At 37.0% G+C, this 19,666-nt stretch overlaps 1 protein-coding gene across 8 annotated transcripts in view; it reads right to left on the minus strand.

Annotated features, from left to right (window-relative positions):
• The window catches only part of gulp1a (GULP PTB domain containing engulfment adaptor 1a), a 68,443-nt gene that overhangs the window by 14,928 nt on the left and 33,849 nt on the right, over positions 1-19,666 (minus strand). For 2 of the 8 annotated variants that reach the window (XM_058786787.1, XM_058786784.1), the window contains exon 1: positions 2,409-2,685. The exons of the other annotated variants lie outside the window; for them this stretch is intronic. The gene's annotated coding sequence lies outside the window, so the exon portion shown is untranslated. Of the gene's footprint in view, positions 1-2,408; positions 2,686-19,666 lie in introns of those variants that run through there. 8 annotated transcript variants of the gene reach the window in all.

Raw genomic sequence — 19,666 nt, forward strand, 5'->3', positions numbered from 1 at the left:
TTGATGTACAAATTAAGAGTTTATTTAGAAAATATGATTGATTGATTGATTAATTAAGTAATTAAATAAATATATATAATTTGTATTATTTTTGTATTTATTACACAATAAAAAAAATATTAAAAAATGATTTAATAATAAAAAGAAAATGAAAAAAAATAATAATCCTCCCTTTAGATGGTCAGAGTATCTTAATTAGTTCACATCTATAATAAAAGCACCAAAAAAATGTTAGAAGTATTGCAGGCACATTTAGGTTTTGTTGGCTCCCATGAGAGCAATGCAAACAGGCTTCAGCATGACAGACTGCCAACTTTAAAAGCCAAGGGGCTGAACAGGAGGCAGGTACTTGTATTTTTTTATTCACAGGCAATTGAGCTGTCATAAAGAGCCATGGAGAGTCAAATGTACAAGGACAGCAGACATCAGTGACTGAGCAGGTGTAGTCACAAGTTTTTTTGTCACCTCTGCCAGCAGCCTAAAGAGACCAAGGACTGAAACAACTTTGAAAGAATTCATAAATCATTAGGAGTTCTGTCACAGTTCAGAAAACTTGTGAAAAAGGGCTGACATATATAAACTGAGTCATATTTAGGGTCAACATTGCACATGTTTCCTAACCTATTAACACATTTGCTCCACAGAGTAAAACCGCCCAGGCCATTTCATTACAACATTCCACACAGAGTGAAAAAAATCTCTCTGGGTACAATGCCCACTCTTTCCCAGTTATTCCACTAAGCAATATTATCTGCTGCCCAGTCACACCTGGCAAACACCTGGCTGTGCTGTCTGCCTGCCTGACTGACAGCAGCTGTGTTTGTTCTCCGTTTATCACTTCCTGGCTGGTCACTCTGTCCCACAGGGGAGACCCTGAGACCTTCCTTTATGCTGAGCTGCAAAGTTCTGCTGATAATATTTAGTATCTTCAAAGTGAACTCTAGCTTAGGCATGTCTGAGAGAATCCAAAGCAATTTATAACTGTTGGGTGGATAAGCTATATGGTAGCTCAGATTTGAGATCTGACTGAGACTGCCTGGGTCCTTTTTGCTGGATTTAAAGTGAAAATATAGTTTCAAATAGCAGTAATTGTTCATATTATAAAACAATAACTACTGTCATTTTACCAACATATTCCATTCAGAAATCAATGCACTTTTAGTGAAATAGGCCATTTTGATAAAGGCCCTCTGAACTACAATGTTTTGAAGTCTGTCAAATACAAACCAGATGAAGAACTTGATTAAAAAATAAAAAATTAAAAAATGCAATATGCTGGAAAACATTTATATTCAGAAACAAATTTGGGTAAGAGAGATATCTAAAACATGAGACAATAAATCCCTGAATACAAAAAACCTAAGTATCCCTGATGTTTCAATATAAAACACAAAATTTCACATTTTTAGATTTATAATAGCACCAGTATTCCAACTCACAACTTCTGAGATCTGGCTTAAATTTAGGCCTTCGTGGCAAATTGAACATTTCTACCATTTATAGTTTGTTCTGCACATTCAATTTTAGGGGAGATAAACAGTGTAATAATAATTCTGACAATAATAATATCAGTACTTCACACTTGCAACCCTAAAAATGGCTTCAGAGAAGATCAAAAGACATGTTTTACCCCATGCACACTTTAACATGCACTTTACAGAAGTAATTTATAAGAGTATTCAAACTAAATATTTCTCACAATCATTGAAAGCAGAAGCTACAAGAGGATCATTTCTTGAAGGAAAAAAAAAACATGTTTAAAAAAGAAAAACACTGAAATGACTGGAAATGGCGATTCTTTGAATATTGTAATCTACTAACAAAACACTTTATTAAATAATTTTAAAAGATTGCAGTTATATCTAAAATGTATATTTTCAGAAATGCTTTATAAAATATTATTTAACAAAGAACTGAAGGTAAGAAGGACACCAAACATTCAAATAATCAGACTATTGTTCTCATAAGAATTTCTGTTATGAATTTCTGTTTAAAAAAATCTAAACTTTTCAAATGCTCAAAATGCATGGAGTAGCTTTGGAGGAACAGAAAAATGTAAACACTGTCAAAAAAAAAAAAAAAAAAAGTTAAGGCCGTTCAAAGCTGATGAGCATTCCACTGATATGACCCATATCCGAGTCAACACTGCCAGCATTTACAACATAACTATGCTTCACCACCACAACTACACTGAGAAAAACAGAATGAAATAAAACTGTCCTTTGTTCCCAACAGAACCCTATTCACTAAGCTCAAATAGCAACCATTCTAAAACAATGTTTATTAATTCAACCCTCGGCATTCCTTACATGGATCAGTTGTTATTTTCCGCTGAGCTCGGAGCCATACTCCAAATACTCCTGTCTTTTCTGTCAGACCTGTCCACATAAAAAGGCCAACATTCTTACCAGTAATGAGAGGAGATTTCCAAAGCACCAGCCAGTGTTTTCTGCCAAAGATGAACCAAATCAGAAAACCAGTGGAGAGAGCCTTTAGACGAAAGCGAAAAGATGGGTGAACTGTAGAGCCGGGCGACTTATTCGCTTTCACACAAGCTGGGATACTAAGGAGGAAGTTCCAGCAGTGCTTAATAGTTTTCAGCTGTGGGCCAGATGGGGTTATGTGAAGTACTAAAGTAAGAGGGGCGGTGGGTTTGCAAGCAAAACGAGGTGTCTCATGAGTGCGAGAGAACCTCTTGAAAGAAAGAACAAGAGAAAAAGAGACAGGAAGAGAGAATGACAGAAACAAGTAGTGCTGTGTAGGGGGAAAATATTTAGATTTATATCTCTGGAAAACTTGGTTCCGATTGGCCATTCACAGAGATGAAGAGTCAAATATCTCTGTATGATAAACGCTAAACTGTACATTTGACTGCTGTTCATGATGCTTTCTTTTCATTTAGATTTTTCTTTTCAATATTAGAATACACAACTGACACCATCTTATAAGAATACTTCCAAAACCTCCAAAAAGAAGTATCAGTGTTAGCAGGACTTCGGTGTTAGTAACTCAAGTAAGGACATTAACTCGCTGAAAACTTGCTGAACACATGAAAACAAAAGTTTCCGCCACAGAAAAAAACATCAGCCACAAAAATTCTGATTCATGCTTTAACCACAGAGCAACTTGAGTGTAAGACAGTGGACTTTGGCAGCTAACGGTGTTATGCTCACTGAAATCTGACACCTATGCCTTATTCAATGTCACAACTGTTACAGATGACCAAGACACTTAGACAGCAGACATGGAAATGTACAGCTCATATGGATGGTGAAAAGTACAGTCACTCTCTCTTCTCATACCCAAGAAGAAACAGAGTGGGGTGGGGTTGTGTTACTCTTGGCATCAGCAGGTCTGAGAATATTTTTAAGGATTCTTTTCCTTTATTATCCTAAAAATTTGTTTTGCTTTCCATCATCTCGCCCCCTCCTCCTTGTGTGGACAGATGTGGGGAGGGGAAAGTAATGTGTTTAAGACTTTGGCATTTTCCATTTCGTGAGGTAAAAGTACTTATTCTGTGGTTTGGGACATATGTTTTAAGAAGTGCAGTAGTAGTCATAATCTTACAAGCACCTGGTCGACATTAGCAAGAAATGTTGACTATTAAATGCATGTCTTTAGGAAATCTGACAACACTTTCAGATGGGTAAAGGAAAAACAACAAACATAAGCAATAGCAACAATGTAGGGGTGGGTGATATGGCAAAAATATAATATCACGATATTTTTAAGAAAAATCACGATTCACGATTTTATCACGATTCTTTGTCATGTTGGTTTTACTATTTTGCAAGTTGTCTGAGCATTACAGCCAGACTAATTTCCCTATTATAAAAGGCAAAACCTTTCAAGATAACAAAAATATTAAAAAAGAATGGCGGATATTTAGGCCAAAGTGGGCGAAGATAAAAATCTTTGTCATTATTTTATCTTTGTTATTAAAAAATGAGAACAAAGATACACATTACAAATACACATACTATACAAATAAAACAGTGTTTTATTTTCAGGTACAATAGGTGTATTTAGCAGGAGCATTCAAGAAATTGAATCAACAAATATAAAAATAAAACACTATATAGATTGATTTCTATTAAATCAACTGTATTAACGTTTTTCAGTCAAGAGTATTGAGTGATTTTTCTCTTTGTGTTTTATTAACATTGAAGGAATAATTAACCCCACAATAAAAAGTGTTTTATATGTATACCATCATTTACTCGCTCAAAAGTTTCTTTAAACCTGAATGAGTTTCTTCTGCTAAACATAAATGCTATTTTGAGGAACGTGGAAAACCAAACAGTTGCTGGTCCCCAGTGACTTTCCATAGTATTTTTTTCCTTCTATCAAAAGTCAATGTGGACCAGATACTATTTGGTTACCCACATTCTTCAAAATATCTTCTTTTGTGTTCAGCACAAGAAAGAAATTAATACAGGTTTGGGACAACATGCGAGTTAGTAAATAATGACAGAAATTAAACTTCAAGGTGAACTATCCCTTTAATGACAGTCGGCAGCATGTTCAGTACTGCCCCTTTAAGACCTGCACGCTTCTAATATACAGGCACTCATCCGTTTTCTCTCAGCTGTTTACTTACTCATTTTAGACATAAGCAACGGAGTCTATACATAAACCTTGTGTGTTTTGACAGTATTAGTGCACAAGATAACTTAGTTCAGTAATCAGGCGCTTTTTGACAGGCTTTAGCACGCGCGCTTCGGGTGTACGGGCTCAGAAAAAGCGTACGTCAGACCGACGCGTGAATAAAACATTTAACCGGCAAGGCTTTAAAGCAGATCCGAATAATGTACAGTATATTGAGACGGAGGAATAAGAACTGCAGCTGATAGAATGTGTGCTGTAGCACGATACTACGATATTTCCTCAAAAGCAGATCGTGGAGACATTTTTATCGTCCACGATCAAAAATCATCATATCGCGCACCCCTACAACAATTTGACCTGAAACTACTAATAATGAATGCAGAAACACGTAAATGTGATGAAAAATGGTAAACTGTTAATTTGTTGAATTAATTCCAAACTTTTACTCAACTATTAATATGTGCCACCATTACCAAAAAATAAAAATAAATAAATAAATAATTCACAGAAGTGTGGGTTTGTGCAATCCAGACAAACTGTTTTTTGTTACTGACTCGTTTCACCAGTAGGTGGTGACAAGTGGATGTCTTTATGAATGAGTCATTTAATCGTTAATTCAACAGATTCGTTCAAAAACACTGATATGTAGGGTGACCACCCGTCCCACATTTTGCGGGACAGTCCCGAAATTGGGAGCTCTGTCCCGCGTCCCGCAAGACGTAAGCTGCGTCCTGCATTTCAATTATGTATTCTGTATTTTTTTTTTCCATCCCAGAAATTGAAATACCAAAATAAGAAATACATTAAAAACGGTGACTGGCATTTAAAAATCCATTTGCGCAGCCATCATGTTCTAGCTGTGAAAATAACCAACCGACAGTGGTAGAGAGGGGGTTTTCCGCTGATGACGACTGGGTGGACGGTGCAAAGGATGTTTGACCTCAAGTGCTCGAGCACCACCGACTGAAATGGTCGAGCGCACATGGAAAAAACAAAATATTCTCCTTTAATTAAAAAAAAGCACAAAAAAAAAAAAAAACAATTGCAGCTTTCAGACACGACTTTCCTCTCATTTTAATAGTTCGTTTGAGGTGGTTTCTGGCGTTATTTTAATGACAAGTGTCCAGAATGCATTATTGTAATGCGAGAGTGCAACAAATGTCTCCGCTGCAGAACACAAAACAGATGTGCTCTACGTGTTTACATTAGGCCTACGTGTGCGTGCTCAAAACTTATACTCTCTCCTGGATATAATGTTGCCAGAAGCGCAACCTGGAGTGTGGGCATCCACCGGCAGAAACATAAAATGACGCATAAGACAATGGACATAATGTAAATCAGTATTTAAATAGCATAACAGTAGTAAATGTATCTGTCTTACACGTGTCCCGCATTGTCCCGCAAAATCACATCTACTGTCCCGCAACAGATCTATTGCCAGGTGGTCACCCTACTGATATGTTAAGGAACAAAACAAGTGACTGGCTTTATGAGTGAGTCAGTGAATCATTTACTCAACCAACTCTTTCAAAAAGTCAGCTTACCTTATGAAAGCTTATTCGTCGATCTCAGCTGAGTCACACCAGCAACTTCACAACAACACTATCACCAAATATCTTGCCATGATATACCATCAAGGTTCAATGCAGCTTAAAACAAGCTTACCTCTTTCCAGCTATTCGCAGAAAAAAACACACATTTGTATTTCAGTGGATGTATTCTGTGATGTTTTTACAGCAAAAAAAAAAAAAAAAAAAAAAAAAAAGGATTTAGTTTGGACATCAAACAATTCAATTAAAACTATCCCAATATTTTTCTCTGTAATTACTGTGCAAAATATACACTTGTTCTGTGTTTAAGCCCAACTTGTTCCTTCCTTATTCCATGTAGTTACAGGGTAAATACAACATTTGCGGGCTGTAAATTAAAGTGGTGCTTGTTCCCCCCTTATTCCATGTAGTTACAAGGTAATTACAACATTTGCGGGCAGTAAATTAAAAGTGGTGCTCTGTTACCTCCTTGTTCCATGTAGTTACAGGGTAAGTAGCTACAACAAATTGCTCTAAAACGATTGTTTATACAGTAGGTCATGCATCAGGTAATATATCAATAAACATGGTGACTGTTTTATTTAATTCAAATATTATTTGAAATTTGGGTTTTTAAATGAAAATCACACACAATATGACAACAGTAACAACACAGGCAACAGATAATAAAAGATAAAAATGTATTACATCAGTTCAGAAAAAGCAAAGCAACTCCATACTTATACAGTTAAACCAAATCAAGTTCAATTTGATTAGATTTTGTTCAAATTGTTCATGTTTTTCACCCACTGACAAAGTGAAACTATTATGGCCAAACCATCACGTCAATAAACATACAGTAATAAACACTGAAAGTCAATATTAAACTATGTATTATAGCAAACTGACAGGATTTTACCATCTTTGATTTTAACGTTGTGATCCACGTCCTCAAGCACCATTTTGACTACTTCAGTTCCCGGCTTTACTGCTCAATGTTGAGAGAACATACTCGGACAAAACTCTCCAGTTTTAAAAGAACACATTCCAGTCATTTTCAAAAATCTCTCTCTTCTTCGCTTCTATTAGTTTTCTTGTATTTTCGACACATATTCCTGTCATGAGCGCCGCAAACATGGATAGACTGTTTCCAGTTCCCGATCAGCACATTCACTGCTCCAGTTTTAATCGAACACAGTTTCAAAGTTGTCCCTAGTCTGCGCTTCGATTATTTTTTTTCCCTATTTTCCACGTTTTCATCCTCAGCACTGCAGACACGGATTTCGATGCACACAGAACCGTTCGCGTTTGAACCTCCACATTCCTAACCAGGGTTGCCAGGTTTTCACAACACCCCCCGCTCATTTGCTAAACTAGCCCAATCGGGTTTCGGACTTGTTGCGGACTTGGCAACACTGTAACCTAACCCAGGACCGTCGGGTTACTTTTATTACTTATATCAACCCAAATTGGGTAAAATCAGCTTCCTAACGCAACAGTCTCAACCGAGCATTTGGATTGAAACAATAACCTAGCCTGTTTAAAAAGTAGGCCTACACAGTGTACGTTTTTACTAAATCGCTTGCAAATAAGATTGTTGTATAACCTACATACCACATAATATTAGAATAGGTACCACTTAGTTTCAAAATACTTACAGTAGAATTTTTTTGCCCCTTTATTCCCCAAACTTCACGTATTATTTCCTTATACTTACACGGAGGTACTGAATAGGTACACTATAATTGCAAAAAAGTTACACTGTAAATTCTGCTTACTTAGGCAGTATGTTGCGGGTTGTAACCTAAAGCGTTACCAGTGTAATTTTAGTATAAAATATAAAAACAGATATAGATATTGAGATGCATTTTAAATAACTTGCCCAAACCTGCTAACTCAAATGTGAACAGAGACTGATAGAGTTTATGTATGTAGATACATTGACTTGCAGAAGATGAAAAGAAACAGAGTGGGTGAGCATATCTTGGCTGGGAGAAAGAGGAGCGCAATCTTGTTAAGGTCGGAAGTTAGGTAAAGTAAAAGTCTTTGCATTTCTATTTTTGCTTTACCCCAGTCTTCCTTTGCCAAGAATGTATTTGCATCTGTATCTGATCATAGCACAAAAACGTTATTCAAAAAGCAGCACTATTCCAAAATTCCTAGTGAGCTGCCTATGTAGGGAGTATTTTAAGGCATCACTGACAAGTTCTCAACTTGTTTTTGAGGGGGCACCAGTGGTAGTTCTGAATCACTTGGCTCCCACTTGCCTGCTTATTTTTAACAGCAAAATAATTTGAGCACTATTTGCTGCCTCCTAAAGCATTTCAAATCAGTGGTTTTCTTCATTAATTGGGATAAACAGGTCTTTATGAGCTATAGTTAGAGAAGAACATTTCAAGACAAACATACCATCAACTAATAGCACAACACTGAGTTCGAGCAACAGAGAATTTTTCAATAGGTCAGCTGTTGACATTTCTCTCTGATTCAAGAAGCAGAGGCAACCAACGCAGAAACAATTATAATAAATATACCAGAGCTTGTTGTCATACAATAGGTGAAATGAGCAAAGAAAAGATGGTCTACACTTTTCAATAATTTAAGGTTTAAGTTAGTTCACCAGAATTTATTCAGAACAGCTTGAAAGGCCAGAGTCTACTGATGTCTCTTGATATGTTTCTATAATGACTAGTGCTGCTTCACGTAAAAAGAAGACTAAAAATGACAAAGGAACAATGAATAAATCATTTAAGAAATTCAGAGCCATTTTGCTGCAGAAACGTTTTGAGTGCTTCATAATTAGAGAGTACCTATAGACCCTTTTTCTGTTAGTAAACATTGTGACGTTTTTCTGTGGGCGGAGCTTAGGTGGAGGCAGAAAGATTCCCCTGACTGCTTCACTAACGCTAACTGTGAAGTTTGTTAGCTTTTTTTTTAACAATTTGTGGAGAAAATTCGATTTGACCTGCATATGTAAGATCACTCACTGTGCAGGACCGTGATTGTTATTTAAATAAGTTAACTTTAATGGACGAAACCAAATCGGCCAACCTGGGGCCAGTTGCATAAACTGTTTAGACTAGTCTTAAAAAGTTAGTCACCTAATTTTTTTTCTTCAAGACTGGTCATAACTTTTTAAATTCAGTTATGAAAAGGTAGATTGGTCTTATTTGTATTGGAAAAGTAAGACTGATTACCCCTTGGCAACTGCTAGTTGGTCAAACTAGTTCTTAAGACACAGTCTTAACATGGTGGATAAGTTTATGTAACTGGCCCCTGTATTCACTCAAAGGATGGACGATCTGACAGGATTACCTCCGGTTGAGTGACTCCCATCTATAGAGAAACCTAATGTGTAGTAAAGAGAAACTTACCTGTGTCTATCTAGTCATGAAGATGTGTATACATTTCAGTTTCAGCAGGCAACTATTTTTACAGCTACATGAGAGTAACTGGGCCAAAATACAAAAAGTAAGTTAAACATTCAATGTGATGGATATATTACTTGAAGATGTATGTATCATGTAATGGCCAAATTGTTATTTTAAAGTATATACATCCTGTAAATGATGTATGTTATGTTTACGGTGACATTACAGTACCTTTACAAAACTTTACGTACAGTACATTTAAAATAAGATGTGAATATTTTCTAGAAATAAAAATTCCAGAAACTAATTTTGATTCTAAGTTTGATTCTTTCTAACCAAGTTCTTAGAAATTCCAGCCACTATCAATCACAACAATGTATATTACAGATGATTAAGCATATTTCGTCAGTTTGTTATTTTACACACATGCACACATTATTCCATACATGACATAGTCGTGAGATGCAAGAAATCTTTAGACACGTAACACAAACCATAATCCATAACAACAAAAGACAATACTTTATTTAACCTTTTCTGATAAGAAATGTGTGCTGCAAACGCGAGCATTTTTGACAATCGTTTCTGTCCAGTCCGCTCGATCGTTTTATCGCGTTTAACCACAACTGTTGTCGTTTTTTTTTTGTCTGGCGGTGGCAGCATGTAAATTTCCAATTGGAGCCTGTACTATGTCGATTCTGGCACCCAACATCACAACAAGATGATATTTTAAGCTCCTTATGTAGCCGAATCTGTGCTAGTTTGAATGGGCTGCCTCCAGTTTTCCCTTTGTTTTGCCTCAAGCTAGCACTGTGACATAATCGTGACGTTGGCACAAAAAGGGTCTATAGATGAATATCAAACTGCAGGTGAGGAATCCCAATCTCGCAAGTGCAAGTTCCAAAGTTAACATTTTGCCACAGCTAATAATGGTGAGTGAATAAAAAAAAAAAAAAAATTAGTTCGATATTTCCTATCTGCTTTTTGGTTTTGTCCTTGCACATATGTTGAAAAACAGTAACGGTGATTTGTTTTCTCTTGCAGCACCAAGTCCCTCTTTCTTTCTGTGAAACTGCATCTCTCAAAAAAGTACATCTGTGAAGTTCAGACTACCATGCTTATAATTCATTTTAAAACCCTTTAATTAAATTGCAGTCCCAATTTTTACTTGTATTTGGCACTTGAGCATGTTACTTTTGTATCCTGCTTCAGAAATACACATGAACACAACACTTCAGATATATGCTCAGTGCTAGATGAGCTAGAGTGCTTATGTTTACACAGAAGTATTACTGTAGGGGTCATTTGAACAATTTTTTTCCCCACATCCCTAGGTCATTCACCTAAACCAACAAAGCATGGCTTTCTAGAGTAACCACATGATGATCTTTTAGCAAAAGCCTCAGCTGCACTTCAAGACAGAACATGTGTTTACAACCACCAGTGGATCTTGAGCAGGAAATGTGGGATTCGGTCTCAATGATACACTTACAAATTGTTGCAGCTTAGAGCTGAGAAAATTGAGCTGACCTATCTGCCCATTTCAACTATAGCTAGCTGGAAATGAAGTCCTTATCCATTCAATTCAAATAGCACACACTCAATACAGTATATATATATACACATACAGTGGGGCAAAAAAGTATTTAGTCGGCCACCAATTGTGCAAGTTCTCCCACTTAAAAAGATGAGAGGCCTGTAATTTTCATCATATGTATACCTCAACTATGAGAGACAAAATGAGAAAAGAAAATCCAGAAAATCACATTTTAGGATTTTTAAAGAATTTATTTGCAAATTATGGTGGAAAATAAGCATTTGGTCAATAACAAAATTTCATCTCAATACTTTGTTATATACCCTTTGTTGGCAATTACAGAGGTCAAACGTTTTCGTCAAACGTTTTCACACACTGTTGCTGGTATTTTGGCCCATTCCTCCATGCAGATCTCCTCTAGAGCAGTAATGTTTTGGGGCTGTCGCTGGGCAACACGGACTTTCAACTTTTCGATGGGGTTGAGATCTGGAGACTGGCTAGGCCACTCCAGGACCTTGAAATGCTTCTTATGGAGCCACTCCTTCGTTGCCCGGGCGGTGTGTTTGGGATCATTGTCATGCTGAAAGACCCAGCCACGTTTCATCTTCAATGCCCTTGCTGATGGAAGGAGGTTTTCACTCAAAATCTCACGATACATGGCCCCATTCATTCTTTCGTTTACACGGATCAGTCGTCCTGGTCCCTTTGCAGAAAAACAGCCCCAAAGCATGAGGTTTCCACCCCCATGCTTCACAGTAGGTATGGTGTTCTTTGGATGCAACTCAGCATTCTTTCTCCTCCAAACATGACAAGTTGAGTTTTTACCAAAAAGTAAAAACTCAACTTGCAATCCTCTTCTGGATCATCCAAATGCTCTCTAGCAAACTTCAGACAGGCCCGGACATGTACTGGCTTAAACAGGGGGACACGTCTGGCACTGCAGGATTGGAGTCCCTGGCGGCGCAATGTGTTACTGATGGTAGCCTTTGTTACTTTGGTCCCAGCTCTCTGCAGGTCATTCACTAGGTCCCCCCGTGTGGTTCTGGGATTTTTGCTCACAGTTCTTGTGATAATTTTGACCCCACGGGGTGAGATCTTGCGTGGAGCCCCAGATCGAGGGAGATTATCAGTGGTCTTGTATGTCTTCCATTTTCTAATAATTGCTCCCACAGTTGATTTCTTCACACCAAGCTGCTTACCTATTGCAGATTCAGTCTTCCCAGCCTGGTGCAGGTCTACAATTTTGTTTCTGGTGTCCTTTGACAGCTCTTTGGTCTTGGCCATGGTGGAGTTTGGAGTTGGACTGTTTGAGGCTGTGGACAGGTGTCTTTTATACTGATAACGAGTTCAAACAGATGCCATTAATACAGGTAACGAGTGGAGGACAGAGGAGCCTCTTAAAGAAGAAGTTACAGGTCTGTGAGAGCCAGAAGTCTTGCTTGTTTGTAGGTGACCAAATACTTATTTTACAGAGGAATTTACCAATTAATTCTTTAAAAATCCTACAATGTGATTTTCTGGATTTTTTTTCTCATTTTGTCTCTCATAGTTGAGGTATACTTATGATGAAAATTACAGGCCTCTCTCATCTTTTTAAGTGGGAGAACTTGCACAATTGGTGGCTGACTAAATACTTTTTTGTCCCACTGTATATGTTTGCTTTGAACTGCTGACACTGATGTGGCTTCTTTAAGAAAACATTTAGGCTTTTAAAGTCACCTGTGTGTGGATATGCAACAGGCAGACAGGAGAAGAAGAGTAAAAAGTGCTAAAGTACTACACTTAATTGATTATACTTGAGAAATTATACAGTACTTAGATAAGCTGATTTTAGTTTATAGAATATAGTTTTGAACAGAAACAATGATACATTAGACTGACAGTAAGGACATTCTAATTTGAATAAATGCTGTTAATTTGAACTTTATCAAATAATCCTGAAAAATCATGGTTTGGTTGGAACGATTTCTTGTGCACCAAATTAATGATTTCTGACACTGAAGACTTGTGTAACGGCTGCTGAAAATTCAGCTTGGCAATCATGGGAATAAATTATATTTATAAATATATTAAGATCATATATTTCACATAAAAACTTTTTTACTGTATTTTTGATCACATAAATGTAGCCTTAGTAAGCATTTGAGACCTCTTTAAAAAACATTAAAGATATTATACACTTCTGTATTGCACAGTTAATTATATACTAAATTTCATAAAAGTTTGTTTGTATTTTTTAAATACATCAGAAAAAAAACCTGGATGTTTCCTCTATCCAACATACAGTCTGACAGCCCTCAAAATGTAGCCTCTCACATCCCATGATTACCTCTCTCTGCCCTGCAAGGTCGCATAACGTGGTCCATCAGCGAGAGAATCAGAGGCTCCTGCTCTATATCTGTAAAAACTGAATTACAGCCAGCTCACTCTGTCAAAGCCAATGTACCCGTGGCTACAGAGCCGATGGATCATGATCAAGTGAACCTAGAGCATTGAAAAACACACCAATGTCTAACCCTCTTTCTCCCTTGCACACACACACACCTCTGTCTAGACCACAGATGGTAATATGCAGCATTTCAGTTTCAAACAGTTAACACTAATGAGAGAGGAATATAGATCTGTAAACACTGCACTGAGGAGACCTAATTGCCAATTAGAGTTAGTTTGCAGTGGAACTAACTGAAGTTACTCTGCAAACATGAGAAAGACCTTTCAACATATGAAATGCCATTTTTGATCATCTCGATGGGCATCTGATTTATCATAGACCATTGCCTTTACTGAAATCATTTTGACTTTTATACATATTTATAGGTGAAACTGACACTAGTAAAGACAATATCAGTGTCAAAACTGGAAGTCTTAAGTGTCACCAGTTCTGTTACTGACAGTGGAGTTGGCAGATATAGGTCAAAACTTTTTTCATATTGAAGAAGAGAAGAATGACTCACATTTCCTATGGGACAAATATGCAGAACATGATTCAGCTTCAGATTCCATGTCACTGCAATCCAAAATACATAAAATCAAACAATTCTACAACCAGTTCTACTACTGTCCTAGCCACCATGGACAAGACCTAGTAAAATCACTTCAGCAAAGTAATGAAAAATAACTTATAATGCTCTTATTAATGCAACGAAGTAGCTCTAAAACAACACCACTTGAGACACGTGTAAAAGAAAATCAAATATTGTGGCTGTTGTGCAGACAAACATTGCCAACTACAAACTAGCTCAGTGTTTATCCCAAAGGGTCCCGAAAAATAAATCACAGGCAAAGAGGATAAGAAGAATCTGGTTCCAAGTGGTCAAAAGAAACACAGAATATAAGTCCAGCACTACAGAATAATGTAGTGCTGGACGAAGACAACAAAACAATATTCTGAAAATGGTCAATCCTTCACGAAGCAATGCGAAGCTAAATATCTCTGGGCCTACGTGCATGAAACCTACAACACAAAGCAGAGTAAACGGGTCTCATCTAAGCAAGATCATATTCATCTGTAAGTCAAATAATTTCTTTCTTTGATAGTAAGCAGCATGATTGGAAACCATGGGAGGTAAAGATGCTGTGTGACTACCAGAAGCTGCAGTCAAAAAGTACATTACCACAAAGAACACAGAAGATTTCATCAGCTAATAAAGCGTGAGATGGGATTTCATGGTCTTGAGAGCAAAGCAGGCAACTTGCAAAAAACATTTCCATATATTTTTCCCATAAGTGATTCACAACTCTCCGTAGCCTTAGTCAGCAACAAATGCCACAGTACTCCAGACGAAAAGCAGCACATTGCTGTATGCAAACAGGAAATGAGATCTGCTGCTGATGATTCTGTTAAAACACTTGAAGGTAGTCAACATTAGACTGTATTTTAACGGAAGAAGCTAGAATCCTTTTTTTGCTTCCACACATTTCAATCCTTGGAACATTCTCCTCAGGAGTTGCACCAATTCATTTTTTTCATACAATTTGGTATAAACACTTTCCCCGAGACAGACTGTACTGCCAATTACAGCAAACCTAGTCTTAAATTTAGCATTCACCCAAAATATTAAGTAAAAAACACTGTGTACATGCTGTGAGAACCCAGAGGAATGTGAAAAGGCCATTTTGACTTCCTGCCCACAGAAACCCAACGTTCCCCCCCACATCTGGTGAAACCATACACATTCACCTCAAATGCAGAAAAACCTCCAGGCAGGGGGCAGAATGTTTTATAGACAGAAAAACCGGATGGCCTTGAGCATGGTCAACATCAAATACAGCCAATAATAGAAGTTAGCTGAGACGTGACCTTAAGCTAATTTACTTTACAAAAAAAATGGCAGTAGAGAATCACCATTGTGATTTGTGAAGCTTAGTGTTAAAGGTCAACCACATTCCTAAATATAAAATATGTGCATCTAATTTATTAGGTCAGGTCAGTATAAATGAAAGGCCATTGGAATAAAGATGAGCAAGTGAAATGTAAGCAAAACAAAAAGGAGTTTCTGTGCAAATTATTGATAAGTCCCTTCTTGAATGGAAAATGTTTTGCACAGAAATTTGTTATGCTAGGACCTGTATGAAAAATGTATGAAAAAGATTGTTCAGATAACAAGTCAAGAAGGTGCAAAAACCGAAAGGAGTGAAGGCTGAGAGTATGAATCAAGCACAAGCCGTCACTATGACACAGGTGCCGTCCTGAGGACTGTTCTAGTTAGATTGATCTTTCTGCTGTCATCAGCAAAAAAGACCCACAGGATATGACAGGCAGTTTGTCTTCATTTGCTTCCCATGAAGTAGTTTGAGGTCTTCACAAACGCACCAGCAGAATGTTCAAGAGCTTTTTAATACTACTTGAAGATGTCAGCACATCAAAATTTCTATACTTATAGAGGGGAGGGAAATGTGACTGGCATTTAGGACAGAGGGAAATTGTCCTTCAGTCCTTTTCAATGGACAAGGCTTCCTGCAAACACTGAAAGTAAACTAATGGATTCAGTGAATGATGGACACGCCACATGCTTCTTTTAAAAGCAGTGATGTGAAGACGTGCCAAACTTGCACCACGCTTGGAAAACAAGGTTAAAGAAATAAGCAAAGGGTTTGTTAGAATCCTCCAAATTTTACAAGGTTTTAAATGGAAAACATGTCCTTATTCTAACAGCGTTCTGACTCTAAAGGGATGCTGGCCGAGGTAAAGCCCTTTAACCCTACTAAGTGCTCCAAGCCACATTTCCGCCACAGCCTCAATGCCAATGTTCTGCCATGGGCAGATAAGAGCCTCAAAACCAGCCACAGAGACCGCAACAGAATGAATTTTGGGAGCTGATGGAGACAAGCTTCCAAGAACCAGACACAACCTTTCCATCCATTAAACCAGTTACAAATGCTCATTAAAACTGAGGTCAGCAGAGCCAAACAAATATCCCCCACTGGGCTACCTTAAAGAGGCACACTACGGATGATTCTGACTGTAAACAGTTTCAAAGATTAAGCCTGAGAAGGAAACAAATCAGCCTGAACCTTAATATTCCAAGAGGCCCTACTCCATTATTGTTCTTTTAAAGCCAAAGCTAATAAGTCTAGAGTGCTGAGAAAGAGGGAGGATAGAAACAGAGGTAGGGGCTACATTACTGCCTGACCCAGTTAGAATAATTGATTTCATGTGTCAACTGAGTCAAGTTAAGTTGAGCAGTAATTCCAAGGAAGCAGAATGGAATTAATCAGGCTTCAACCCTGAACAGCAGACAGGGAGTCCTCTGGAAGAAAATTCCACAGGCACAAAGACAGGGGGCATATTCACGTTATTGATTACACCATACTTAAATTTCAGTATTTCAACTAGATGAGTTTATCACAACAAAGATAAAAAGGGAATTCTTTCAGTATAAATAAATAACATTACATAATGAAAACACACACACAAAAACTGTAAAAAAAAAATAATATATATTTCTTAGAATTTAGAATTTATTACATAAAAAATATTTATTTTTATATATCACCAATGTTGCTCTACGTGAGGCAAGATATGGCCACATAAAATAAATAAATACATACATACATACCTTCAAACAGTTGTTTTAGTTGAATTATCCATTTTAAAGCAAATTATCTACAAGACAAATTGTAAAAAAAAAATATTTTTTCCTGACATCTATTTTCAACCTAGAATACTTATGCAACCTCAATATTTATTAATATACAAATTATTATCTTTATAAAGCCTTTTTTTTCATCTTTTGAGTCAAATTCTTACATTTAATCAGTCAATTAGAATAATAAGACATTTGGGTTGTTACCAAACAAATGATATCAGTATCAACAAAATTCATCTTTGCAATGCAGAGGAAACACAGAAGCTGCATCTGAAGAGGCATTTGGATGTAGGCCTATTTACACTTTTTAATTCAGCTCAGAGGGACATGAATGCATTTAACCTGCAGTTACAAATGCATAAATAATATTTTGTTATTTTAAACATGAAACATTGAATACTGATATTTACAATTATTTGAAAAATGAAAAGATACTTTAAATGTGAAATTAAAACCACCAGTAGGTGGCAGCAAATTACTGTTAATAAGTGAGTCATTGCGACTGAACCGAATCATTTAAACGGTTGATTCATTCAGGAACGAAACGCCCTCATGTTGCTCCGATGTGTTCGACTTGAAGCGGCGCTGCGCAGAATGATCAATGTATGATATCAAAGTACCGCGAGAGTGATAAGAGAGCTTACGACACAGCTTAATGCTCCTTGGTTCAGACAATCGTGATGCTGCGTTCTCTTCTAAAATGTTTTATTTTTTTAAATCTGATTTCATGCTATGCATTTAAATTGTGCATGAATATTCCCAAACGCTATGACAGTGCGATCTCTGTGCGAGATATGTGATTGTTGTCATAGTTTCTATAAAAATCTAAAATACATGTTTGAATTAAAATAAAAATGGATGATAAATACGCCTTTCGTATGGAATTAAATAGCAAGCACTTTATCTAGTTCATCATTTTTATCTTCATATAAAAGTAACAGAACTGAAATTATATCATGTTTATCAGCAGCACAGCATATGAGTGAGAATAACGCGATATCCGCCTTTGATCTCATAGGTATCTGTTCCACTTCGAGGGGGCAGAACTGTCCGTCTTGACTGCGCTTATTTCACTCCTCCCCTCACTGCAGCCGCCTACTCTCACCTACATTTCAGGCGAGGCGAGGCGCATCTCAAACAAGCCTATTGACTATCACATAGAATTTAGCATGAATAGTGTGCACATTGGGACGCAGGCATAGACTGTAAAAAACAGGACGCAGACTATGTCCAGCGTTTATCGGGTTGTGCGTCAGTAATAATGGTTCGTGGGGAAACACAGTATTTCCTGTGTAGTTACAGTAAATCAACTAAGCCTGTGCTTGTTCACAGCAGGACATTCAGTGAAAAACAAGAAAAAAGCATTCAGCTTTATTTTGCAATGATTCCAAAACTACTCCAGTCTCTATGAATTGAAAGTATGCTAAATTAACAGTACAAACACTAAGCAAGAACAGGCTATACTTTCAAAAGCTATTGGTGATTGAGCCATTGAAACTGGAAAGCCATTTAAATGCATCTATCAATCACTGTCTGCAGTCCTCCCTCCATTCCTTTTGATGTGAGCAGAACATTATCCAACCAGAAAATAGGTCTATTACTAATCATAGCCTAATAAAGCTGAAATTACAGCTATTTCTCACATATAGTGGACTGGCGACCCAATATATTAACTGGTGCAAATTGATCACTCAGACGTGTGCAGCTATAATATTTTTTGTTTTGTTTTACATGCTCATCAGCCACGTATACATTTTCTTAGCTTAGATGTTTGTGCTCTCAATGGGAGTTGGTGATAAGAATAGAGGAAAAAAAAGAAGGTGCTACCCTTCAAGACCTTTATCTTGTGTACAGCGTGTCACAGAATATATGGAGAAAAACCATCGCTGCCATTTTCTGTGGCAGTAACGCTACCCTTAATATCAGTCTTGTGATATTAAAGTTACACACATACATATATATATATATATATAGGGGAGAGGGAGATTAAAATGACCATATTACGAAAACAGCCTTGACAAAAACTCATAACTATATCCATAGATGAAAGTAATCCTATTGTCAAAGGAAAGACCTGGAATATATTGCATTATAAAAGCCCTTTGATGTATTTTCTGCTAGGGGCTCTCTTATAAAACCGATTTTCTAAGGCAATGAATTGCACAAATAACATGCAATATCTCACAAATTGAATACCAATTTAGTTAGAAAACCTTTATTTCCTTGAGGAAATTAGTTGTTCTGATTAAATTTAGATTAAATAGAGTGGTAATTAGATTAATTATAGACTATGCCTAGTGGAAAATAATTACATACTTGATAAACTTCTGTTGGAGGTTTTAAGCATCTATACATTGTTCACACACACTGGAAGTCAATGCTAAGGTGGTAACTGAAAGGTTGTAGATTCAAACCCCAAAAGGGACGATCAATAAACTATCTCCACTGTGCCCTTGAGAAAGACACTTAACCCAAGGCTGCTGTCTATGTACTGCAAGACACTTTGGATAAAAGTGCCAACTAAATGACAAA

This window comes from Onychostoma macrolepis, chromosome 09 (genome assembly GCF_012432095.1).
Source record: "Onychostoma macrolepis isolate SWU-2019 chromosome 09, ASM1243209v1, whole genome shotgun sequence".
Classification (NCBI taxonomy): domain Eukaryota; kingdom Metazoa; phylum Chordata; class Actinopteri; order Cypriniformes; family Cyprinidae; genus Onychostoma; species Onychostoma macrolepis.